Genomic DNA, 27059 nt, shown 5'->3' with positions numbered 1-27059 from the left:
AGCTCATTTAGATGCACTATACAAACAGGATGAGACCGAAAKAATGCAGAAATCTAATGGGAGGACCCAATCCGACATTCATAGTGTGTACAGTTGTTGCCAAATACTGTATATTGGCACCCTTGCACTTTTCTTACATAATGCCTGATTTCTTGTCAAATAAGTAGAATTTGTTTTAAAAAATATTTAAAAAATAGTCTCCACACCTTCATATTGGATTTTCAACATTGCAKAACCAATTGTATTTTTGTAAACTTAAGTAATTTACACAATAAAGACAAATGGCATGGATTTTTTTTTTTTTACATGCCGGAGCTAGTACATGGTTTCACAGACTTTGGCCAAGATAACTGTAGACAAACAGTTATTATAGCCATCAATGAGCTTGCTGCACCTTTCTCCTGGCAATTTGGCCCACTTTTCAGCAGAAAACTGCTCTAATTCTTCAATATTTGAGGGGTGCTCTCCACCAACGCTGTTTTCAGATCTCGCTTAGGTTTTGGATGTGATTCAGGTCTGGACTCTTTGCTGGCCACTGCAGAACAGTCCAGCATCTTTTCTTGAACCTTTCCTGGGTGTTTTTGTGTGTTTTTGGGATTGTTGTCCTGCTGGAAGACCCACAACCTTCAATGGATACCCAGTTTTTAGACACGGGTTGAACACTGTTCTCCAATATATTTGATTATATGCTGATTTCATGATGCCTCACACATTTTCAGGAGCCCCCAGTACCAGAGGCCACAAAGCAACCCCACAGCATTATCAAACCTCCCCCATGTTTGACTGAGGGTGTTCTTTTCGTTGAATGCTTCATTTGGTCATCAGTAAACACAGTACWGATCAGTATTGGCAAAGATTAAAGCTCTAATTTTGTTTAATTGGTCCAAAGAACATTTTCCCAGGATTTAGGCTTATTTAGGTGTGTTTTTGAGAATTTCAACCAGGCTTTCTTGTGTCTCCTTCAGCAGTGGGGACTTCCTATGACCAAATTAAGCATAAAAATAAAGACACCCTCCTTACAATCAAACATAGGGAGGTTTGATAATACTGTGTGTGGCATCATGACATCACAAACACAGTATTTGAGAAATGAAATAAGTGGCCAGATTCATGTGTGTGTGTGTGTGTGTGTGTGTGTGTGTGTGTGTGTGTGTGTGTGTGTGTGTGTGTGTGGTTGTGTGTTTACATCTGTATGTTTCTGTGTGTTAACACCTTACCATAATGAGGAGGTCCCAGAGAATCAAGTGTCTCTTTTGATGTGACATAGAGCACTATACAACACACAGTAAGGTCGATGGCCCTCATCCAGCCATTGTTAGAGAGACTGTATTACTCCTTCAGTTTAACACCTTGGCAGTAAATACAATAATTCAAAGACATAGGAGATACCATTTTTTATATAGGACGGGGGGGACTCAGATCAGCTGTGGAATGGGAATTGACTGTAGTAATAGCTCTATAAAATGTGTTAAAGGAAAAGGACCAATAACACCTGTCCAAAATGATTTTGGGGGACATGTTACCTTTGTGTTTGTGTAGGACATAGTCTTTGTGAGATACAGTCTGCACATCTCTTTCCTTTTAGTTTAGACACTTTTTGTGTCAGTAGGGACTGTCAGCTGCCTAGATGCCAGTTTTTTTTTCCCCCAAGGACATTTGTCATTGAACATTCTACTAAATAGCAAGACAAAAATCTCCCCTCATACAGCAAGCAGAGAGATGACAGGAAGTAAAACAAGCTTATTTAGATGCACCATACATACAGGAAGAGACCTAAAGGATGCAGAACTCTCATGGGAGGACCCAAACCCGACACTCAAAGTTTGTATGACCATCAAAGTCAATAAGTTGCTTAAGGTTTCTCGATAAGATTCCTGTGCATTAGTCATACACAATTCACTACCTTAAACAGCTTTTGAAATGCCAGTGTTAATGGTCTGCAAGGTGTATTAGAAGAGCTCAATTGGGTTCAGACGAGGGGAGTTAATTCCCTGAATAACCCAGGTGAAGTCACTGAAACAACTTTCACTTTGTGTGTGCAGAATATGAATAGGTTGTCTAGGGCCCCATTCAGCCCTATCTGAACTGTGTGCAATACACATGAGACTAGCAGGACCATTAGTGTCGATGCATTGTACATAACAATACATGACTTGAACACTTCCCATCCTTTCCTCCCTCACATACAGTATATTGGGGAAGCCAGCTGACCAGGTTTATGCCTGGACATTTTGCAGATAAACAATGGTTTGTGTCAAGACAATTTATTGTCAGTTGTCATAAGATAACATCAGCTGTCATGAATGTTAAGGACAYCAGTATTATGTCAATATTATGACACAACTATGTAGCCCTTAAGACAACAGACTCATGTAAAGTGTTACATTTCCAATACTTGTACTAAACATATGGCTGCAGAATGGCAGAATCCTCTTTACTAGGAAACTGAAACAAAAACACACACACAGCTGTGGTAGTCAACAATCTGCCACTTCTTCTTCCAACAGACAGAGAATAGAGTTGTTGACATACTGTATCTTGTTGTTGACAAGGTGTTGACATAGTACAGTGTAAGCAGTGGGTATGACAGGACTACAAGACTGTCTTGTTCTACGCCCATGGAAATACAATGAATCACACACACACACACACCGATTAACACACACACACACACACAAACACTCACAGTCTGTCAGTAAGCAAACAATTAAGCAGCGTGGCTCTCCATGCAGATAGAAAGACATCACAAACGCCATTCTATTTTATATTTCACGTTATTTCCAAGGGAACAAAATGATCTGCGTGGACAGCTTTGTGTGAGCGCTGTATGAGATGAAAGATTCATACGTTCGCATGGGGCTCTGAACTAAGACATGACAAAAGTGCACTGCTGCTGTGCTGTGTCGAGCAGTGTGGGTGGACTGGGGGCTCCACTGCTGCGCTTGTTTCATTATTCTCCTTCTTTCACTCTCTTCAGCTCTGTGTCTCAAGCACCGTGGGGAGAGCAACAAATACGGCACACATGGACACATACAAATGTATATGCACATGCACACGCACCCACGCACACGCACATGCACACACACGCACCCACGCACGCAAGCATGCACACACACGCACACTCGCACGTGCACACGCACAAGCACACATAAACACAGTCCAGACAGGATGCAGTAAAGAACAAAGAGATATGTCTGTCAAAGCTATGGGAGTACTAATGTTGGCTTACAAGTACAAGGGTTAGTGAATCTGAATACTGAATCAGCCGGGGTAGACCGGGCAATGGCTCATTTAGTGAGCCGAGCATTCCTCTGTGACAGTGTTATTGCAAGTGCATAGCAGGTACTGTATAGGTTCAGAAAGAGTGCAACAAAATACAGCAACAGCTTGTTAGCCTTTTCTGAATGCTGTGAGAAACACTTATTAATTATTGTACATTTGCATGAATTGTGCCCCCGCATGAATTGTGATAAATACCAACTGGAGATAAGTTGGCAGCTACAAAGGCTTTTCTAAATTCTTTCTGAGACCAAAAGAAAATATTAGCCTTCAGACCTTGCATAAGTCTCTTCTAGAAATGGTTATGCCACGTAGAATTGTATTTTTATTTCACCCATTTCACCTAGAAACAACACATACTTGAGAAATACCAATTTACCATCTCCCAGGCAAGGTTTCTCATACTTATACAACACCATCCCTACTGTACACCCTCCAAACATGCCTCCATTCAATTAAACTAAATTCAATAAACTTTATTCATTCCCATGGAGAAATTATTGTTCCATAGAATTTGATTTAGTAGAATGGACAAAGAGAGTTGGACATTCCACGATTTGGAGAATTTACAGTATGTGGTCCGCTGGCACTTTCATTTATCATGTTTAATTAATTGTTGCTCAACACATCACACATAGGAGAATCTAGTGCCTCTAGTGACTGCATGTTCAGAAATGAAATGACAAATTCTATTGTGCTGCCATATTTGGTGGACTGAGAAAACATGTGGATTTTAAAGCAATGTCCACTCTATCCCTTTACTGTCCATGCTTCTATCTTACCTCTCACCTGTCCTTGTTTAATTGTATTTGCACAAAACAAATTACACTGGAACACAAGTTTTTTCTTCAAAGAAAAATATGTACTTATATGAAACTTGCGGCATTTCACTTTGCCTATATGTTTAATGAGGATGCACAAATAAACATGGTCAGGGGATGTACTGACCGTTGAAGCTGGCGTTGCGTATGTACTTGAGCAGAGTCTTTCCCTCGGCTGCCTCCATCACAGGGCAGATGCCAGAGTGCTCAGGACACAGGTCTCTCTGCATGTTGTGGAGGGCGTGAGCCATTGCATACACCGCGTCTATCACAAACTGCACCTTCCCCTCCTGCTCGTACTTTGAGTCTATTCCGATCCGCTCCTGGCCTGAGGGACAAGACAGTGGAGAGAGGAGAGGGCATATGTAATACATGCCATTGAGGAGACGCTTTTATCCAAAGCGACTTACAGTCATGCGTGCAGACATTTTACGTACGGGTGGTCCCGGGAATCGAACCCACTATCCTGGCGTTGCAAGTGCCATGCTCTACCAATTGAGCTACAGAGGACCAAAGAAAAAGGACAAGAAAAGGACAGTCACACACTGTGAATTAGTCACCCTGTTCATATACTGTAGCACGGCATGGGTCATAGTCCTGCAGAGTCCTGTTGTAGAAGTGTAAAACAAGAAGTGCTAGCCAAGGAGGAGACAACCAGGTATAAATTAATACCATATGTACATATGCATATATTTCATAGTGAAGTCAGGCCGCTATGGGCCCTATATATTTGTATCACATTTGTCCCATTTTAAGAGTGTTCAAAGCCTTGACGAGCGTCTAGAGCACGTGTCAAAGTCATTCCACGGAGGGCCGAGTGTCTGCGGGTTTTCGCTCCTCCCTTGTACTTGATTGATGAATTAAGGTCACTAATTAGTAAGTATCTCCCCTCACCTGGTTGTCTAGGTCTTAAAACCAAAAATCAGCAGACACTAGGCCCTCCATGGAATGAGTTTGACAGCCCTGGTCTAGAGGCATCTCCTAGCACTGATGGCAGCACCATGTTCTATTACGGTCTCTTCCCTTTCCCTATGGATTATTTTGGAGGCATTTTCATTTCACTGGTGATACCCTGACTGAATGTCTAATGAATGGCTTCAGGTTGGTAGGGGATCTCTTCGCTCTCTCACACACACTTAGTTTAGGTGGGGATCCTTTGACTGCGGTATTTTGCACATTTTCAAAGTGCTAATGTTAACAGGTTCTATCATTAAGCATGGCATATGGACGCTGAATATATTCATTTGAAAGACGCAGGCAGTAATGAACAAGGATGCATTAACAGGAAAGCAGCTCGTCAATACACAGTGCAAAATAACAGATGAATGGGGCGCTATACAGCACTGTGGGGAAAGCTGCTAGAGTGCAAGGAGATTACTGTGTGATGTTCACATTTAAGTACCAAATAAAGACTCCCAGTTCACATTGCAAACTTGAGAAGAAGGAAAAAAGGCAGGCTGTGTGGCCATGACGAATATGACTACAACGTGGGAGACTGGCACAAGCTGAAGGAGGTCAAAAGTAATAAGTGTTGACATTTTCTCCAGTTTCTCTCCTTTCAACATACATTTCAGCCCACACATAACCTTTCCTGTTTTCCAGAGCAGTGAGTAAAGTACTGAACGCATAAGCTTTGAATGCAAAAAAATAACCTTCCCCTTAGTACCTGACATTCATAAATATGGATATGGATCGGCTTGGTTAGATGGAGAAATGGAAGCAGCTCTACACCGACCTTTTTGTGTCTTTGTACAATGCTTATACGCTTTGTTGATATTCTACATACATTTTTTATGTGGTTTAGTAAGTGCAAGGATCTGAAGCATGTGGCACATAAAGAAATTATGAAAGACGGTATATATAAGATATTATACCAACAACTCCCTGTCACTCTAATTGCTATAGCTAGCTACTGTATGGTCAGCGAGAGTACAAGGACCTTCAGTACATCTCAGCCATAAGCCATATAAAATATATCAATCCCTGTCACTAGCATTGACTCAGTGACATTGTATATCTTCGCCCTTTGCTGGCATACCTATAGGATAGAAAGTATCCACCACAGTAAGCAACACTTCCACACTATCAATACTCCCAAGTCCCAACACACCTCATTGCAAATAATGCTTGCAGCGAGATCAAAACATTGTCAGTAATAAAGCTCTTTGGGAGCATCAATAGTGAGCTACTGTAGCAGAGCTTTACTTACTTTCAACATTTCTGTGTAGTTCCTCTGCTCAGCACCTCTCCAAATGGAATGCATGTTTGCTCTACTACCTACTTAGCATACATATCACAGCTTAGCACTGCTGGCATGATGCCATTACCCAGCTGGGCACAACTTTACTATCCCAGTATGACCAGCTATTTACATTATCCAGCGGACTACACCTCAGAGTCCTCACTTGTAAAGATGTGTACTACCATTATCTTAAGATACCTATAAAAAATAATCCTGCAGCAACAGGAAGTGTGAATTATTACGTGGATTATAATTCATGGACATTTTTTGGGGGTTGATGTATTTTTCTTAAAGAGAATATCAAGTCTGACATTTCTAAGTGGAAATTACAAACTTCAGAAGCCTTTTTAAACTTCATATTTCCCGCATTGCAGGAAGGTTCACCTGCAACAGGGTAATCAAATGTAGATCCTACATTGGTATTCTTTTCATAGTGCACCATTACCAATAGTAATGGCCCCTCCCACAAACAAACAAACATGAAAAAACTTAAMCACATAACCAAACAAATCTCTGTTGGCTACCTACCTGTGCATTTCCTGCTGGTGTCTTCTCTTTTGGAAGAACTAAGGAGCCTGCAGTCAAAGTTCTCCTCCCAGAACTCGGCGAACCACACGTTCCGGCGATTATTCTCCAGGGTGAGAGAGGTGAAGTATTCATCAAACCCTGGAGAATCGAAAGAGAAAAGAGAATTCTTCAGATCTGCACCAATTACCAACAGAACCCAACCTAGGAGAAAATGATGCGAGACTTGGGCAGTGTTGCTGCAGCTGCAGCGCTGTGCTGTCCTGGCATTTAGGAGTTGTATTAGTCTCATAGCTACGAAGTACAAATAAGTACAAACAAATACCACTCTTTATCAAGTTTTGACCACTGCAGTTCCTGTGTACCACATGGATCTTTAATCAGGGCTTTCATCTTGGAAATTACATTAACATGACATTAATTAAAAAGCAGGATGCATAATAAACAAGACAATAGTAAACATGTCGTCCTCCACGAATGATTCAGCACCCCCCTTGGGCCAATTGATATATCGCGTGTGACTAGCACATTTCAGTTATTGTGTGTGACCACAGATTATCCATTATATTTACCAGATACTCAAGTGGCCGGTCTAACAATGAAAATAAATGGCTTAAAATATGGAAGGCAGTAGTTAGTCTGGGTACCATTCTCTCAAGCTAATCCCCTCTCTGTACTCCATGTCATGTGCCAAAGACTCTTTGGGAATGACAAGGAGTGGCAAAGAGTGGAATGTTAGCTAAAGAGACTGGTATCCAGACCAGAAGGTGGTCAGGAGAAGGCAATATCAGGTGGGACCATTCTAGCCAATGAGAGGGCAGTGTGAAAAACAGGCACAACTCCAATTTTTCCGGGATGTCATGTGTCCATCTCAACATTAACTGTTCAGAGGAAACTGCGTGAATCAGGCCTTCATGGTCGAATTGCTGCAAAGATACCACACCTAAAGGACCCCAATAATAAGAAGAGACTTGCTTGGGCCAAGAAACACGAGCAATGGACATTAGACCGGTGGAAATCTGTCCTTTAGTCTGATGAGTCCAAATTTGAGATTTTGTGTCTTTGTGAGATGCAGAGTAGGTGAACGGATGATCTCTGCTAGTGTGTTTCCCACCGTGAAGCATGGAGGTGGAGGTGTAATGATGTGGGGGTGCATTGCTGGTGACACTGTCTGTGAATTATTTAGAATTCAAGGCATACTTAACCAGCATGGCTACCACAGCATTCTGCAGCGATATGCCAACCCATCTGCGGTTAGTGGGACTATCATTTGTATTTCAACAGGACAATGACCCACCACACCTCCAGGCTGTGTAAGGGCTATTTGACCAAAAAGGAGAGTAATGGAGTGCTGCATCAGATGACTTGGCCTCCACAATCACCCGACATCAACCCAATTGAGAGGGTTTGGGATGAGTTGGAACACAGAGTGAAGGATGGTGGACGATCAGTCCTTGCATCCATACTGTAGCATTGTCTATTAATCTGAGAGTGGTTACATTTCTCCAGGCGCATCCCTCAGCTTTTTACCTAAACAGAGGCGGGGCGACCGTTTTGTTATTGTTTCATCTGTGGATTTTCCCTTTAAACAGCTGCATATTATCAAAACATCAAAGTGTCCCCAACAAAAATGTAGACACAAGTCCTATAGCAAATGCAGCATATGGCATTCATTTTTCACATGTAAATAGCACTTTCGGTAGTGCTCCAAGCATACCATTCCATGAGCGCAGCATTCATTTTTCATCTCGAATCAATGAGCACAATCAGTCCTCCATGACAACAAAATCATAAACAACAGAGTAGGGCTGGCTAATAAGTCCTTAGTTTTGGGGTCATGCTCAGGTAAAACAATTTGGCTTGTCTATACTTCCATATTTCCAAGTCCTATTCTTGAAGATCAAGGGGTATAACATTATTTGGAATGACTGGAATTCTGATAGACTTAGATTTTTAATGTAAAGATATAATTTAATCGTATTATTATATGTAGTAGAAAGAGATAGGTGAGAAGAAGCCTACATAACCAACCCAATAAGTAAAATGTAACATCCATATATGGCCAGCTATGTAAACTTTAACATTGATTTATTCTGCAATAGATGTTGTTCAATTGGTAACATACAGTTTTGTCTTCTCCTAATGCCTCTTAAGGGGAAAGTAATCTAAAAGTAATGGAATATAATCAGATTACGTTACTGAGTTTGGGTAATCCAAAAGTTACGTTACTGATTACAATTTTGGACAGGTAACTGTAACGGATTACATTTAGAAAGTAACCTACCCAACCCTGGTCCTACTTATCAGTACACTCGTAACAACCCACAGTAAGCGCTACGAAACATCTACTCAATCAAATAAGCCACACATACCAAATAAGCCATTACATTTTTTGTTGACCAAATTCGACACTCTCCCATTGACTTCCATACAATAACTTCTCGCTTGGTGAGCGGGAAAAAATGAAAAAACGGCATTTGCTGGAGAAGACAGATTTTGGCCCAGTTATCCTTATCGCTTCGCCTCTTCCTCTCTGGTGAGACTCACAAATGTCAGTTAATTACTATAACTCCTTTCTTGGGCCAATCAGTGTAATTTTGTAAATTACCGATTTCTATGGCAAGACGCATCATTCACCCAAGTTTCATCAAAATCGGGCCATATTTTGATGAATTTTTATTGAACTCTTGTTTTAAAACTTATACTGTGTGAAAATGAATGAATAAACAATGAAGTCTATAGATAAGCAGTATTAATAATAATGGATAACAAGCACAAAGACAGGGTTTGGGTTGATGTATCATCTCCAGCTGTGACGTACTCAAGGTCCAAATCTCTACACAGGTTTCTGCTCTCTCACACAGTCAGTTTTATCATCAGAAGCACTGTGACAAGAGATGATGACTAATCATGACTCAGCTGAATTTCTTCTGAAAGGGACGTCATGATGCATGCTGGTTTAATATACTCATCTTGCCAACTATTGTCCTGTCTAGATCACTCTAATTAAAAAAAGCTTTACAAAATTCCACACTTCACTTTCCACCTAGGCCCCAGATTGTAATGATGAGTGGCTATCATCACAGTGACACTGAGTGGAACTGCTAAATAAGTCACTGCTGACTGGTAAAACTGTGTGTGTGTGTGTGTGTGTGTGTGTGTGTGGGTGGTGTTGTGTGTGTTGTGTGTGTGTGTGTGTGGTGTGTGTGTGGTGGTGTGTGTGTGTGTGTGTGGGTGTGTGTGGTGTGACGCATTACCTTAATAGATGACGCGTTGGGCAGTATAGTGACCTGCTCCCGCACTGCCACCGTCCTCAACTGGTGTATTGGGCTGGTCTTCGCCCCCCAACTGTCTGACCCAATCCACAGGAAATGGCCCACCTGATTGGCTCTCTTGGTGGCATTGAGAAGTCCCCTGCAAGGACAGCCATGTGGGAATTAGGAGAAAGCAGAAGGGATACATGCAATCCAAAATCATGGGGAACCTATCAAGCAACCTATCAAGATGCATATCAGTATATTGCAGAAGATGTGTACTATTTATATCAATGTATATTTAAGTTACACCATGAACCTATTTATATTCACTGTGTTTTAAATCCATTGATGTCAGTGGAGGCTGCTGAAGGGAGGACGGTTCATAGTAATGGCTGGAATGGATTCAATGGGAATTGGATCAAACGTGGTTCTCATGTGATTGATACAATTCCATTGACTCCATTCCGGGCATTACTATACTTCATTCTCCCCTCAGCAGTCTCCATTGATTGATGTATAGAAGATATGAAAGGACTTCAAGAGCCCTCTATCTCTCTCCCTTTTTCTCTCCCTCATATTTTCTCCATCTCTCCCTCTTTCTTTTTCTCTTACTATGGTCTGTCTATCCATCCTTCGTTTATTTTATTTTTTTTAAAGATCATGTTTCCTCTCAGAAACATATCCCTTGAGGCATTGTAAACTGAACAATATCTCTGCTGCTTTGTTGTGATATTCCACATTCTCGGGTTCCCCTCCCAGGCACCTTTCTGTTTGTGTTATTGGAGGCATGTTTGTGTTTCAGACACCCAGTGCGTTCATAAATGCATTTGGATGCTGTGTACTGCTCTACGCACCGTACGTCTTCTTCACTGGCAAAGATGATGACTCCCCGGGAGTGGGGCGTTTCCAGCAGTTGTTGGATGGCTTCGTCATAATCCTCCAGCTTGGGGTTGTGGGGAATTTTCAAAGACTGAGCGATGCAGATCCCACCTTAAATTCAGAGAGAGAGATACACAGAAAGAAAGAGATAGATTTACAGAGAGATACACAAAAATAAATAAAGAGAGAAGGATAGAGAGAGAGAGAGAGAGAGAGAGAGAGAGAGAGAGAGAGAGAGAGAGAGAGAGAGAGAGAGAGAGAGAAAGAGATACAGAAAGAGAGAGGGAGAAAAAGAGAGAGAGAGATAAAGAAAGAGAGAGAGAGAGAGAGAGAGAGAGAGAGAGAGAGAGACAGAAAGAGAGAGTGAGAAAAAGAGAGAGATAAAGAGAGAGAGAAAGAGAGAGAGAGAGAGAGAGAGAGAGAGAGAGAGAGAGAGAGAGAGAGAGAGAGAGAGAGAGAGAGAGAGAGAGAGAGAGATGATGAGCCCTCTGGAACATACATGAACATATACAAATTAGAGCTGGGACAATAAACAGAACATTATAAACGGAAAATGTTTGGTTCAACCATTAAACTAGCAGTAGTAGTTTAAAGGATATTTTTTTAAATGGTGGTGCACATGGTTATAAACTTATCTTGCTATTTATCATTATCGCATCAATTCAGGCAATTTATTGCGATATGTTTTTTTGTCCATATCCCCCAGCTCTAATTCAAAACACACAATTAAAACCCTCAAGTCAAGGTTGTGTTAACCTTGACTCTTGGAAATCAGATCCATATGGATATGGAACGCTTTCAAACAAAGTGGTGCTGAAAGGAAGACCCATATTTGTTTTGTGTTTTCATCTTCGCTATAGGTATGTGAGAGAGATAGATGACTAAAAAAGACAATCACTGTATACATACTATACATCCCATGTACATTTGAGTCACACGCTGTGAGCTGAGTGGTTTACAGTAAGTGGTACATCACAGTATAACAATTAGCAATTGACAGGACCCTCACAAAACAAAAAGTCCAACAGAAGACCAATAGGAAACTGCATCATTCTTCTAGAAGGAAGACGTGTAAAGACTTTTCACACTTTGTGAACACAGATGTTTTGAAGTCGTCCCCTCCCCATTGACTTTTCATTTCACATCATTATTAGACACAACACAATGGACAGTCAACCAAGCAAATGTGGAGACAGGCCACACAAACAATGAGGATATTAATATTGACAATGAATCATGTTCAGACAGGTCAGTGCTAATGAGTTTGTGCAGGACGAAAGATACTGACTGATTGCTTCCCTGCGTCGCTAAATACTTATTAGATATTTGGCGAGCCTCCCGTGACAGTCACCTCAGAGATATGGCCAAAACTTAGTTGGCAATTGTCCTTGGGGGAATATTGATTAAGGCAATCATTTAGCTTAATCCATGGTTGTCTGAATCTAAAATGAAGGGCCTGTAATAGGACCTAATTTGCTCCTGTCAAGCATTTAAGGTCATCTTTAAATATCGTCCCATAGCTCTGTGTGAGCTGATGAAAACACTGGTGCTGGAGTAGAGACTGCAGCCACCATTTTGTGAAGATAGAAAAACAAACATTATTTGTCATCCTCGGGTCACATTCAAGAGCTCATTATCGGAATATAAACATCAAATCGTATCTTTAACAAATAGCTTAATTGTATTCAAGCAGATGTGAGCGCACGGGCCGACCTAACCATCTAGCGTAAACAGACATTACACCTGAAGACACATGATAACTGGAGCTACATGACGAGCGGCAGGCAGGTTTGGTCCTGAGTCGACACTCAGGCTTCTCTATCAAAACTAATTAAAATATCTCCTGCTCAAGCACTCCTAATACCAGATAACCTTTGCAACATTGGGTTGGTTTCCCTGAGTAGACCAAGACATTGGAGGAATCAACTAATTGGCTTTCTGCTCAGGCTCATTACTTTGATATAAACAACTTTTAGCTGGCAGAGTAGAAAACACAACTCCAGACCCTGTTTACTGGGCTACAGCTAAAGACAGCTCCATCTAAATGACTCTTTCCGAGTTCTCCCCCTCTCCTCCATCCCCCTTTCACCATCCCAAAAAGCAGCAGCCACATCTCTACAAAGACAGTGAGGATGGCTCCTGTAATCCTCCTTAAGTGGACAGAACACAAAAGCTGAGCTCCTTTCTCTGGCGGCTGGTCTGTTAAATGCTTGAGGATTGGGCTCTCCTGTTAAAATGAAAAGTGTAGCCTGGTATTGTGGTGTATCTGTGGAGCTGTAGCAGCAGAGGGAGGCAGCAGCAGCAGCCGGAGGGTCTCATAGGGACACCACTAAAGCTCCATTTCAGCACAGAGATTCCACATGATTCTTCAGGGCTCTGGGAGGGCTTATGACACTGTTACGAACAAGGTTTCCTTTTTGGGAAACTCTAATAATGTACTAGGGCTAATTCTTAGAGAGGTATTAGCCACACCTTTTAGCTCTGGGGGCTGTCTATGTGTCTGTCTGTCTGTCGGTCGGAGGGTATTATAGGTGATGAGGATTAATCCAACTAAAATGTATCTAGAATTTAGGGTCAAAGAGAAGTCTTATGAAAATATGCTTGTCACTGTCACAGTGTGTGTGGTGTATAGGGAAGCAGAGGCCATACCTTGTAGCACGAAGCTGACAGAGACATGGGACCTGGCAGCCAGTCACTGATGAAGATAAGCAGCCTTTTGAGTGGTTTTGCTTTCGGTTAGTGGAATCTGGAATCCTTGGGACGTCCCTACCTTAAACTCTAATCTTAACCACTACCCTAACCTTAACCCTTACCCATCCCTAACCCTTAGCTTAACCTTTTTAAATGTTTCACTTCAATGGGGTAACGTCACAAGGATTCCAGATAGCACTAACCTTTAAGGGTGGCAGGTAGCTTAGCGGTTAGAGCGTTGGGCCAGTAACCGAAATGGTTGCAGGTTCAAATATCCGAGCAGACAAGGTGAACATTTGTTGATGTGCCCTTCAGCAAGGCCCTTAACCCTAACTTGCTCCAGGGGTGCCGGACTACTATGGCTGACCCTGCAAAACAACACCTATCGTACTACTATGGCTGACCCTGTAAAGCAACACCTATCGTACTACTATGGCTGACCCTGTAAAACAACACCTATCGTACTACCATGTCTGACCCTGTAAAACAACACATTTTACTACACCTATCCGGTGTACTGTACGTCACAATAATTATTATTATTTAAAAAAATTACCAGGCTGGAATATTCTGTGAGGACTAGCCTGCCTGAAGGCTGCAGACTGGCTATGTGCTGTGAAACTGAGGCTAAATTATTGAATGACTGCAGAATTCCTTGTCAGTCAGTCAAGATGAGAACACCAGGCAGGCAGAGCCATCAGAGCCTGGAGTCTAGTGCTGTGGGTTTGAGTGTCTTCACCTGCCGCTGGCAGAGTGTCTGTTCTCTGGGCATGAAAGAAAGAGCTCTCTATTTACACAGGCAGCCAAAGAGCAGTCCACTGGCAGCCAAAGAGCAGTCCACTGTCTCTGTTAGAAAAAAAATGAGAACTCTGAGAGATAAATGCAAGGGGCATCATAGAGGGGGAGTGTTTAACTCCTCACACTGCTCTGTGTGGAGTATTCAAATCTTATACAGAGGCGATTCTAACATAGAACATCAAACATAGTTTTAATACAACAGTCTAAAAGTATTGGGTAAGAATGTGCTTTTCGTGAAATTAACATCCTGGGACGTGCACAATATTTCATTTGTAGCTTCAGACCTACTGCTCGGTATCTACATTAAACATTCTCCCCCCTCCAACTCAGTGCTCCACATGTCCCAGCTTGATTAATATATCACAGATAAAATAATGATGATTTAATTCATCAGGCTCCTGCTAGTCCTAGGCTGATGGTCCTAGGCTGATGAGTCTAAGTGCCACGGGTCGTGTGCTACATTAACAGCTTCCATTATTCATCCCCATATCCCGGAGATTCCCAAAATGCACTCCAGGATGTGACGGTGGCGTTTCAGAAATCAGAGTGGTCCCTGATGGGTTCAACCCCTCTTACCCATTCCTCTGTCCCCCCCACTACCCCACAAAACCCCAATCGTACCATCACTCCACCCCCGAGGGGGATCCATAATGCTCCAATTATATTTATCACCTCTGGAGCAGAGGCAGAACGACGACAGGCTCCCTCCACTGACACTTTCCTCCCCATGCAGCTCAAGTGGGATCCCACAGAAATATAATTCCATTGCTATTCTGTACACATGAACCCCTTCCTTCCTTATCCCACGTTCCATTCCACTGTCACGTTGTCTCTAGAAGAGAGAGGGGATGGCTGCTGGAGCACACTTTTCCACTTTAGAATGCTCATATTCTGAGAACACATCAAGCTATTGGTCAAATACTAGGGCAAACTAGGTCAGTCACTCCATATGTATAAAGTCAAAATAAAATTCTCTTACATTTTTCCGCTTCAGTCCCTCGGCTAAATATTTGGAGTGCCTTTGACAGGTTTTTCATTGTTCAAACTAATGATATGAAAACCCGGCTGTGGCAGCATACAGCAATTCATTTAAGAGTGATGTTTGTGGGAGTATCTAATYCTCAAACGCGCTGCATGAGTTTGTTTATCAAAGAGAAAACACAAACTCCATTACACTGGACCCAATCCAGACGTACACACCAAGAAAAATACTAACAAGATTCATAGTCCCATGCTCCAATTCTAAAGCAAAGACAACTCATTCAAATGAAACTGCAAGGGTGGAATACTACCAAAACAAGGGAGAAAGAGGAGAGTGGAAAACAGAGCAGATCGATATGAGCTGACCAACACTCTGCTCGGGGTAATGGGCAGCCATATTGCATTAGTCCGGGAGAAGCTTCTCCTTGAAGTGGTGAAGCGAGAATGTTACTAATGCATCTGCCATGTCACTTCCAGAAACATCTGAAGGCCCTACAGATCAACTCAAACAACAAACTGTGGCTGTATCTGGGACTGCATGTTTCTCTTTCAATGTTATTGGAGATATTTCTACTGCACCACTGCTTCAGTGCAAATACAGTATGATGCCTATTCATTTCAATCCAATGCAGCATCTCGTACTGCAAATGACACCTTCTCTAATGTTATGAATATCGAGAGTTATCATTCTGAATTCAAAGCTTTTATCAAAAACACAATGCCTTGGGTGTGCAAGGCTTTCATTGAGGGAAATGATTCCTATTTGATTTGTATGGGGATACAGAATGGCATTCCCTGACTGCAGCTCTATTGTAATGGATGAGTCAACAAGAACAGCAAGATACATTTCTAACTCCCTCGTCTGTGATGTTTTTACAGTCACAACAATATTATCAACGCAGCGTTTTGCCGAGACAAAAACACCAGTGAAGGAAGTACAACAGACAGAAAACCATCCGGTCATTGCAGACCTACCATGTGCAGACCCACCATGTGCAGACCCACCATGTGCAGACCCACCATGTGCAGACCCACCATGTGCAGACCTACCATGTGCAGACCTACCATGTGCAGACCCACCATGTGCAGACCCACCATGTGCAGACCCACCATGTGCAGATACCAACCATGTGCAGACCCACCATGTGCAGACCCACCATGTGCAGACCCACCATGTGCAGACCCACCATGTGCAGACCCACCATGTGCAGACCAACCATGTGCAGACCCACCATGTGCAGACCCATCATGTGCAGACCCACCATGTGCAGACCTACCATGTGCAGACCTTCCATGTGCAGACCCACCATGTGCGTTGGAGGATGTAACACACTGAAATAAAAAATCCTCCAAAGTAACCCACTAAATCATCAGGACTTTTCTTCCCAATTCCCTCTTAGTGTTCTGCTGAGGCTCATCCTGCAGCTGTTCTCTCCAGCGCCACAACAGCCTCTTAAAGTTTTAATGAGTGATCACACTGCACATGAACAAATTAAATTTTCATGTCCTCCAGACTTCTTATCGTCGCCCATGGGATATCAGAGACGGAAAAGGAAGTGAGACATCCCACTCCCTCATTTTTCTGTTTCAATGGAAGTCAATGAACTAAGTAGACCAGACCAAGCTCTGTCTATGGGAGAGCCACTCCCTAAAGTAGACAGGAAGTTGCCAATTTTTTTAAATGGTAAACGGCCTGAGTGAACTACTATATCTTAATGTATCCACCATCTTTAAGGATATCATTAGCTCTCGCCCTTTCCTCTACACTAGCATCACTCCTCAGTACCGATGCGCAGGATTGGTTGACAGGGGTCTAGCTAGTAGCTGCAGATTACAGGAAAATAGTTGGGATCTGTAAAGGTTAAGGCAGAGATCTGTATATAATGATGAGATGCTGGGCAAAAACTGGTTGAATAAACGTTGTTGCCACGTAATTTCAACCAAAAAATGTAATTGACAACTCAACAAAATGTAAATCAAAACTAGATGTTGAAACTAAGTCTGTGCCCAGTGGCTCACGTTTCCTTCTTAACAATGGGAGTCGTTGTCCCAAAGCCAGAAAGGCAGGCCTGCATATTAAGCCCATAGAAACGCATTGGGATTCTTTTTTACAGATTTTTGCGAAAGATAACCCTTCCTGCTTCGCCTCTTCCTCTCTTGTCAAGGTGAGAATCAGGAAGTCACCTTGGTTCCCTAGGTACAGTAGTATTGCCAGGGGAGGAGTTGTATGAATGCTGAAGCGTAGATCACGGAATGTAATTTCCTGGGCCAGATGATGAAGTAGGTAATCCTTTCTTAAAGCAGCGCCTTTGTTGCTGGGATGGAAATGGAATTGAGAGTTCTCCCACACAACAGATATTGCCAGCACCCACAGAACAAACTCTTATATTCTTAGATCATATTTTACTCAGGGTCACTCACAGAGCTGAAAGTCACTCACAGTACTAGAAGTCACTATGATAATTGTTGTCAATACATTTATTAATTTATTACAAAATATAATTGTCTATGTAGTCTCAGCATGGAATTTACAGCAATTTGTTGGTCCATAGTGAGCCCCAGATGGACAAAACAGCCTCAATCCCTCTCTCTCTACCTCCCTGTCACGATCGTCGTAAGAACATTCGGACCAAAGCGCAGCGTGAAATCGGTTCGACTTTTTCATTATAAGTGAACCGCAAAACAAAACAATAAAGGATAAACGACACGTGAAGCAATGGAGTGCTCACAGGCAACTACGCATAAACAAGATCCCACAAAAACCAGTGGGGAAATGGCTGCCTAAATATGATCCCCAATCAGAGACAACGCTAAACAGCTGCCTCTGATTGGGAACCATACCAGGCCAACATAGAAATAAAACAACCTAGATTACCCACCCTAGTCACACCCCGACCTAACCAAAATAGAGAATAAAAAGGCTCTCTATGGTCAGGGTGTGACTCTGCTCGGTCTCCGCTCGCTTCTCTCCTTCCCTCCCCTTCCTCCCCCTCCTCCCTCCCCTCGTCCCCCTCCCTCCCCTCCCTCCCTCCCTCCCTCCCTCCCTCCCTCCCTCCCTCCTCCTCTCTCCCTCTCTCCTCTCTCCTTCCCTCCCTCCTCCCACTCCTCTCTCTAGCCTGTCAGTGTGCTGCTGTCTTAAATTGGCAGTGTAATTATAACCTGCTAAAAGGTGGAGGTGGGCATTCTCACCTGTGATCGTTCCTGTCTGTATGGAACCATGGGTGAAAAAATGCTTCAAGAGGAACAACAGTGCTCTACCTGTAACTGACGTCTACAGCGCTTTGAGAAATAACTCCAAAAACTAAATCTAAGCATAGTATTTTATCATTATAGTATCATATTCCACTACTACTCCTCCTATTACCAGCCTCTTTGGAGATCTCTTGGAAGGCCTCACGCGCCTTCTCTCCATAGCTGCCCTCAGAGGCAACGGTGGAGATGTAGGCCAGTCCAGGGTCTCTGATGATGTCCACACATGGCCTGGGCCTGAAATGAGTCCGGGGGAACCACCCGAGAGAAGAAGTCATAGCGCCGGTCATCACTCAGCTCTGGGGCCGTGGAGGCATAGCTGTTCTGAGGGATCTGATTGGAGGAGAGAGTGAAGTGATGAGAAGAGATTTTACTCCTCTTATGCTCAACAGGGTGCAACAACAGTATACAACTTCAACCCTATTCATTATATTTCTGTCTGCAATGTTCTGAGTGTTTACCTAACTGAATGTGTTCTACCTACTGAATGTGTTCTACCTAACTGAATGTGTTTTACCTAACTGAAGGTGTTTACCTAACTGAATGTGTTCTACCTAACTGAATGTGTTCTAACCTGATACTGAATGTGTTCTAACAAACTGAAGTGTTCTACCTAACTGAATGTGTTCTACGCTAACTGAATGTGTCTTACCTAACTGAATGTGTCTACCTACTGAATGTGTTCCTACTAACTGAATGTGTTCTATCCTAAATGAATGTGTTCTACCTAACTGAATGTGTTCTACACATAATGAATGTGTTTCTACCAAATGAATGTGTTCTACCTAACTGAAAATGTGTTCTACCCAAACTGAATGTGTGTCTACCGTACTGAATGTGTTCTACCTAACTGAATGTCTATACGTGTGTTCTACCAACTTGTTACAACTGAATGTTTCACTAACTGAATGTGTTCTACCTACTGAATGTGTTCTACCTAACTGAATGTGTTTCTACTAACTGAAATGTGTTCTACTAACGAGGTGTCTCACTAACTGAATGTGTTCTATCCTATGAATTGTCTACTAACTGAATGTGTTTACTACTAATTTTTTACCTAACTGAAATGTGTTCTACTACTGAATGTTTCTAACCTAAGAATGTATCACTAACTGAATGTGTTCTACCTAACTGAATGTGTTCTACCTAACTGAATGTGTTCTCCAACTGAATAATCCATTGCTGAATATGCTTAATTGTGGATGGTGATGACACGAGTTTCAACCAGACAGAGAACGAAAAAATCTTTGAGCCCTAGTGAGACCTAGTAAAAAGCACTGTATAAAAGCAATATCATCATTACTAGTATTATTAAGCAGTTTATCATCACTTGAGATGTTCCCGGTCCTATAATTATCAACAGACAGCTTGGCTCACAATAAGTATTGCTGTTACCCAGTCAAATGCTATTGGTGACGTGTAATTAATAGGATGTTATATGAGACACTGGTACCTCACTACTCTCCTCCCCCTCACATCCCTCCTAACATCTCGCATTCCTCTCACCTCTCCTCACCCTCGAATCCCTCATTCACCTTTCTCCTCTCTCCTCTCAACCCCTCCTCACCTCTCCTCTCCCCACCTCACTCTCTCACCCCTCGATCCCTCATCATCACCCTCTCACCTCTCTCCCCCTCTCACCTCCTCACCCTCGAATCCCATCACCTCTCCTCTTCTCCTCACCCCTCCTCACCTCTCCTCACCCCTCCTCACCTCTCCTCACCCCTCACACCCTCCTAACACATCTCGCATCCTCCTCACCTCTCCTCACCCTCGAATCCTCATCACCTTTCCTCTCTCCTCCTCACCTCCTCCCCCTCCTCACCTCTCTCTCTCCCACCTCCTCTCTCCTCACCCCTCGAATTCCACACTCATCACCCCTCCTCACCACCCATCTCTCACCTCCCCTCCCACCCTCAGCTCCTCACCCTTCGAATCCCTTCATCCACAGTCTTCTCTCATCCTCTCACCCTCCTCGACACCCTTCTCCACCCAACCTCAATCCTCTCACCCCTCCTCTCACCTCTCCTCACCGCCTCACATCCCTCCTAAACATCGCGCATCCCTCTCACTCTCTCACCCATCGAAGCCTCATCACCTCTCCTTTCTCCTCCCTCAAGAACCCTCCCTTCCAAACCCATCGCTCACCGTCTCCTCTCCCTCCTAACATCTTCCTCACCCCTCAACCCTTAGTACACCTTCCTCACCTCTCCATCCGCCACTCCCTCTCCTTCTCGTCACCCCTCCTCACTTCAGCTCTCCCCTCCTCTCCTCTCCTCACCCCTCCTCACCTGTCCCCGGTGCAATCACAGAGATGTTATGAGTGTTCAGGTACAGACCAGCTACCTTGAATCACTCAGGTGGGCTGGGTGCATCACGTTGATATTGTTGGATATGGTTGAGATACCCCATCACACCATCTTATCTAAGCTGCTGTATGAATGCAATCCATTCCTATTAGGCTGATCAGAAGCAGCTGGACACTGGGGAAACAGGGGAATGAGGACACAGAAGACCACTGATGGAATTCCACAACCCAGGCTAACAGCACTGAGTATGAGTTATGGCTTTGACCCACTACTGCACAAAGCAGACAAAAAGAGGAGGGGAACAGGAGGCCATGTTCAAAGCAACTTAATACGTGTTGAACGGCCAAACGTATATGCGAGTACAACATCAGTTCTGGTTGTAATACAATTACACAAATTCAGGGGAGGGAATACTGTCAGATGCTAGTAGCTAAACCACTTCAGTGAGTTAGAATTTAGTGTTCTGGTTCAAAAGTGGGCAGCAGCCAGGTAGTCTAGCATTTAAGAGCGTTGGGCCAGTAACTGAAAGGTCACTGGTTTGAATCCACGAGCCTACTAGGTAAAAAATATATTGAATGTGCCCTTGAGCAAGGCACTTAACTCTAATTGCTCCTGTAAGTCTCTCTGGATAAGAGCATCTGCTAAATTACTTTAAAAAAAACTATGATACAATGTAATAAAAGGATGAGAAAGAGAATGCCAGTGATTTGTATTTTAACACACTGTCTCTATCTCTTTCACTCTCTTTAGCTCTGTCTCTCTTTATTTCGGTCTCTCTCTTTCTGTCTCTCTCTATCTCTGTCTCTCTCTTTCTGTCTCTCTGTAGCTCTGTCTCTCTATCTCTGTCTCTCTATCTCTGTCTCACTATCTCTGTCTCACTATCTCTGTCTCTCTATCGCTGTATCTCTATCAATTCAATTCAATTCAAGGGGCTTTATTGGCATGGGAAACATGTGTTAACATTGCCAAAGCAATTGAGGTAGATAATATACAAAAGTGAAATAAACAATAAAAATTAACAGTAAACATTACACATATACAGAAGTTTCAAAACAATAAAGACATTACAAATGTCATATTATATATATACAGTGTTGTAACAATGTACAAATGGTTAAAGTACACAAGGGAAAATAAATAAGCATAAATATGGGTTGTATTTACAATGGTGTTTGTTCTTCACTGGTTGCCCTTTTCTTGTGGCAACAGGTCACACATCTTGCTGCTGTGATGGCACACTGTGGAATTTCACCTAGTAGATATGGGAGTTTATCAAAATTGGATTTGTTTTCGAATTCTTTGTGGATCTGTGTAATCTGAGGGAAATATGTCTCTCTAATATGGTCATACATTGGGCAGGACGACGAGAGATGCCAGGTAGGGATCAAGGAGGGCAGTCAGGCTGGCTGGCTTAAGTCAAATGGGCTAGTGGCGCGCTGGGGCTTGGACTCAGGAAACCGGCGCCCCAGGCCCTCCTGGCAGGGGAAGTGTCTGCTCGATCATTTCTTTGTGGAGCTCTGGATGCAAAGAGAGAGAGAAGGAAGGGAGTGGAGGAGGGGGAGGAGTGAGGTGAGAGAGACAAAGACGAGAGAAAGAGTGAGATGGATTGAGTATGTCAGACTGTTTAAACGTGACAGACAGACAGACAGACAGACAGACAGACAGACCAGACCAGCCAGACAGCACAGACAGACAGCACACAGAACAGCAGACAAGACAGACAGAACAGACATAACAGCAGACAGACAGACCGACACAGAAGACAGACCATGACAGACGACCAGACAGACAGACAAGACAGGACAGGACAGACCAGACAGAGTGAAGTGAAAGAAAAAGAGAGAGAACGAGATTCAACAGTTCAAAACGAGACGGCGATCCCTCCCTTCATGTCTTCCTCTTTTGTATTGGCAGTAGCATGTTCGTGGGAGGAGATTACCCAAGCTCAGCCCGGGGTCCATTGTCTGGGCACCACCTGCGACCTCCATGTACCCTTCCTCTCTCGCCTCCTGCCTGCTAGCCTACTCACACTATCGACGTACTGCTCACTCTTGTGACATAACGCCTCCCCTCCCGCTCATGCTTTCATCGCATCACCTCACGCTCTACACCCGTCTCCTCTACGCACCTCGATCCTCTTTCATTCACATCTCCTTCTGCCTCCTCACCTCGCTTCCTCACTCTCTGCTCACCATTTTCTCATCCCTACCCGTCACCGTCACTTGCTCTTCACTGCCCTCAACATACTCCGCCTTACAAAATCCCTGCCGGCACCTCGATCCATCTCCGCCAAACCACCCCTCCTCTCCTTCTCCTGTCACCTCACATCCTCACTTTTCATGCTTCTCCCGCTCCTTACTGCGCCGTTCCACCCACTTACTTTCTCCACCTTTCCCCGGTATCGCAAACACTCAGAGCGAATTGTTATGAGTGAAACATGTTCAGGTTTATTTACTGCATGACACCGGCTACTCTTTGTAATCACTTCAGGTGTGGCGGCTGGGTTGCATCATCGGTTTGAGTATGTTTATCTTGGAATTTCCCTTGGTTGGTAGACTATAATTGACCGCCTCATCTGTCACATCACATCTCTTTATCACTAAAGCTGCTGTAATGAATATGCGAAATGATCATTCCAAGTTTTATCCTATCACATATGGTCTCGCAATTCAGGTACGACAGCTGGGACACTGGGGTCCAAAACAATCAAATGAGGGGTATTGGATAAGAAGTATCAACATGTGGAAGTGGACATCTAGAATTCGGATAAATCTCTCTGAGTCTGACTCTTCCTCGCCCCTCCGCCCGCTCCCCGCTCCGCCCTGGGTCGAACAAGCAATGGGCTCTTTCGCTTGTATTGTCTACTTGCTTTGATCACCACTAGCATCCTGCACATGAAGCACACAACCAAAGAATGGGGCACGCGAGGTGATCTAGGAGGGCCCATCGCTTCAAAGCCAAGTCTATTGATAGTACTCGGTGTTTTGATGCTGTGGCCCCAGGGAAACGTTTTATGCAGGGTTACAAGACAAGACATCTTAGATATGGCTCTCGAGTGTGTAGGTACATTATTCTCACAAGTATTTGCGAGAGAACTGCGGCTTAGATCAGTTCGCTGGTTTACTGTGGTCAGACGAATGCGTAAGTACCTTGACTGTAGCTCAGCAGCCCCAGGACCTTCAGTCGTGAGTCTAGGAACTTGTATTGGTCTTCGTGGATATCTCAGATATGATCGCAAGTTCCAGAATCAATCCGACAGAGATAGTTTCTAGGCATTTTAAGAGAAGCAGTGGGCTCCGTGTACTTCGAAGTAAGGTGGCACTGGTTTGCATCCGCGAGGTCTAACTCATAGTGTGAAGAAAAGGATATATGTTGAATGTTGCCTTGAGCGAAGCATTAACTCTAATTGCTCCCCTGGTACAGGTCTCTCCCTGGGTTAACAAGGGGCATAGTTTGCTAAATTGTACTGTTATGAAAGAATTACGGGTATCTGTACAAGATGTGTATATAAATCCGGACGTGTGAGAAGAGATATGCTGAGTGACTCTCCGTGTTATGTATTAAACGAGCAGAACCGAGTCTCTATAACTCTTTCACCTCTTTCATATTCGCTTCTGTGCTGCTCTTTACTCTTGCTCGGAATGCTCTTTCTCTCTGTGCCTTGTCTCATTCCTAGTCTGTAGTCGTCTTAGTGGCGTCGATTTCACTGGTCTCTCTAACGTCAGCTCTGATCTCTCTATCTCATGTTCTCTCTAATCTCTGTACTCAGCTTAGTTAGGGCTCTGTGTGGCTTCTTCATCTCTGTTCTCTGGCTCTCTATCGCTGTATCTTCAATTTCAATTCAATATCAAGGGTTTATTGGCGATCTATTAGTGGAGTATACTCTGTGTCTACATTGCCTAGAAAAGCGCTGGAGTTGACGTGTGGTGAGTATTACTAATAAGATTACAGAAAGTGAAATAAACATATTGAAATAAATAGACGCTCAGTACACATCTTACACAGTATGAGTAGGCAGATTTATCAAAACAAGTCAAAGACATTACATAGAATGTCTACCATTCTTATGTTCCGTTGTGTGTTAACTATGCTACTCTAATGTTATGTGAACATGTAGCATGCAAGGTTGAATAAATATTAGTAAATAGTGGTTTGTAATTTAAATGGTGTTCTCGTCTTGCTGTTGCCGTGTTTCTTGTGGCAGAACAGAAGCTCACTAATCATCTCCGCCTGTGCTGTTAGAGTAGAGAACACACTGTAGGGAGCTGTGCTAACAGAGGACCATGCATAGATATCGGGTGAGCCGGTTTAAGTTCAAATTGGAATTTGTCCTTCGAATTCTTTGTAGGATCGTGGTAAGATCTGCATTGGTGTAACAATGATGGTGCTCGGATCAGACTCCATTCCGAGTCAAGTAGTAAGGTGGCAAGTGAAGTCAGGCCAACAGTAGTGGCAGCTCAGAGATTTCCACACATACAGTCATTTTAGGTGGGCAAGTAGAGCACATAGGCCTGTTTCTAGCTTGAGAGCCATGTTCTGCCTACGGGCGGCGCTTTCTCTCATAGGCAAAGGCTATGCTCACTGAAGATCTGACAACTCAAAGTCAAAGCTTTCCTTAACGTTATGGTCAGTGTCCACCTCTTTGACGGGCAAATAGTCATAATTTCTCCCGCTTAGCTTCTGATATTTCTTGCTCATGATGCTTCCTAAACACACCCGACATGTGTCAATGTAATTATATTGTTTCTTTCTCTCATGAGAGTGTGGTATGGGATATCCATTGTGCTGTTACCTAGAAGCTCGTGTTCGCAGGTGTGTCTGTCGCTCAGACATGACCCCTAGGACCAGCTCTGCCTGGGCTCTTCGTCAGAGAATTATCATCTCTGTAGTGGTGCAATGGCATTGATTTATTGAGAGAGCTCTCTCGCGGCACTCCGCCTTCCTCTACTATAGCAGTAGGTACTCTAGATTTAGTCCTTTTCTGGTATCGGTTCGCCGATCTAGAGACCGGTTATACACAAACCCGCGCAGAACCCCCACACACACACAAACCAACCCACAGTACCCCCTCTCCCACACCACACAGTACGTGACCCACACAAACCCACACATAACCCAACCACACATAACCCACCAATACACACCTAAAGGAAAACGTAACACAACAAAAACACAAATTCTCAGGCCTAACTTCTGACATCTGCACATGCATTATTTGGTGTTCTACGTTGTACCACGGAGACTATTTTTAGACAGAAATAATCTGCACTGCAGAGTCTCCACTTCATTGGTGTTTGTCCACATTATTTGTCCCCCCGTCTGGGATGGTGAGCGGCACCCAACAGCACCCAACATTACACCAGGAGCAATGAGGCGAGTGTGACTGATTCAAAGTGATTATATTCTAAAGGTAACCACGAATCCTAATGGTATGTTGAAATTATGTATCCTTTGATGGCATAGAATGCCTTCTTGCCTTGGTCTCCTCAGATCGTTTCACAGCTTTGTGGAAGTTACCTGTGGCGCTGATGTTTAGGCCGAGGTAGTATAGCTTTTTTGTGTGCTCGTTAGCGGCAACAGGTCTAGATGGAATTGGTGGTCCTTGCGACTGGACCTTTTGATACACCGATTATTTGGTCTTACATGAGATTTACTGTCAGGCCCCAGGTCTGACAGATCTTTGCAGAAGATCTAGGTGCTGCCTGTAGGCCCTCCTTGGTTGGTGACAGAAGCACCCAGATCATCAGCAAACAGTAGGACATTTGACGCTCGGATTCTAGTAGGGTGAGGCCGGGCGCTCAGACTGTTCTAGTGCCCGCGCCAATTCGTTGATATATTATGTGAAGAGGGGTGGGCCTTAAGTGCCATCCCTGTCTCACCCAGCGACCCTGTGTTGAAGAAAGGTGTGCTGTTTTTTGCCCAATCTTTTAACTGCCACACTGTTGTTGTGTACATGGATTTTATAAATGTCGTATGTTTTACCCCAACACCACTTCCCATCAATTTGGTATAGCAGACCCTCATGTGC

The 27059-nt window shown here is 43.5% G+C and overlaps 1 pseudogene; it reads right to left on the bottom strand.

Moving 5' to 3' along the window:
• LOC139029035 (metabotropic glutamate receptor 7-like) overlaps positions 1 to 27059 on the bottom strand; it is a 134015-nt pseudogene that overhangs the window by 56896 nt on the left and 50060 nt on the right.

The sequence above is a fragment of the Salvelinus sp. IW2-2015 genome, linkage group LG17 (assembly GCF_002910315.2).
Source record: "Salvelinus sp. IW2-2015 linkage group LG17, ASM291031v2, whole genome shotgun sequence".
Taxonomy (NCBI): Eukaryota; Metazoa; Chordata; class Actinopteri; order Salmoniformes; family Salmonidae; genus Salvelinus; species Salvelinus sp. IW2-2015.
The sequence above is the reverse complement of the archived record's forward strand: the minus strand, read 5'-3'. Positions and strand labels throughout refer to the sequence as shown.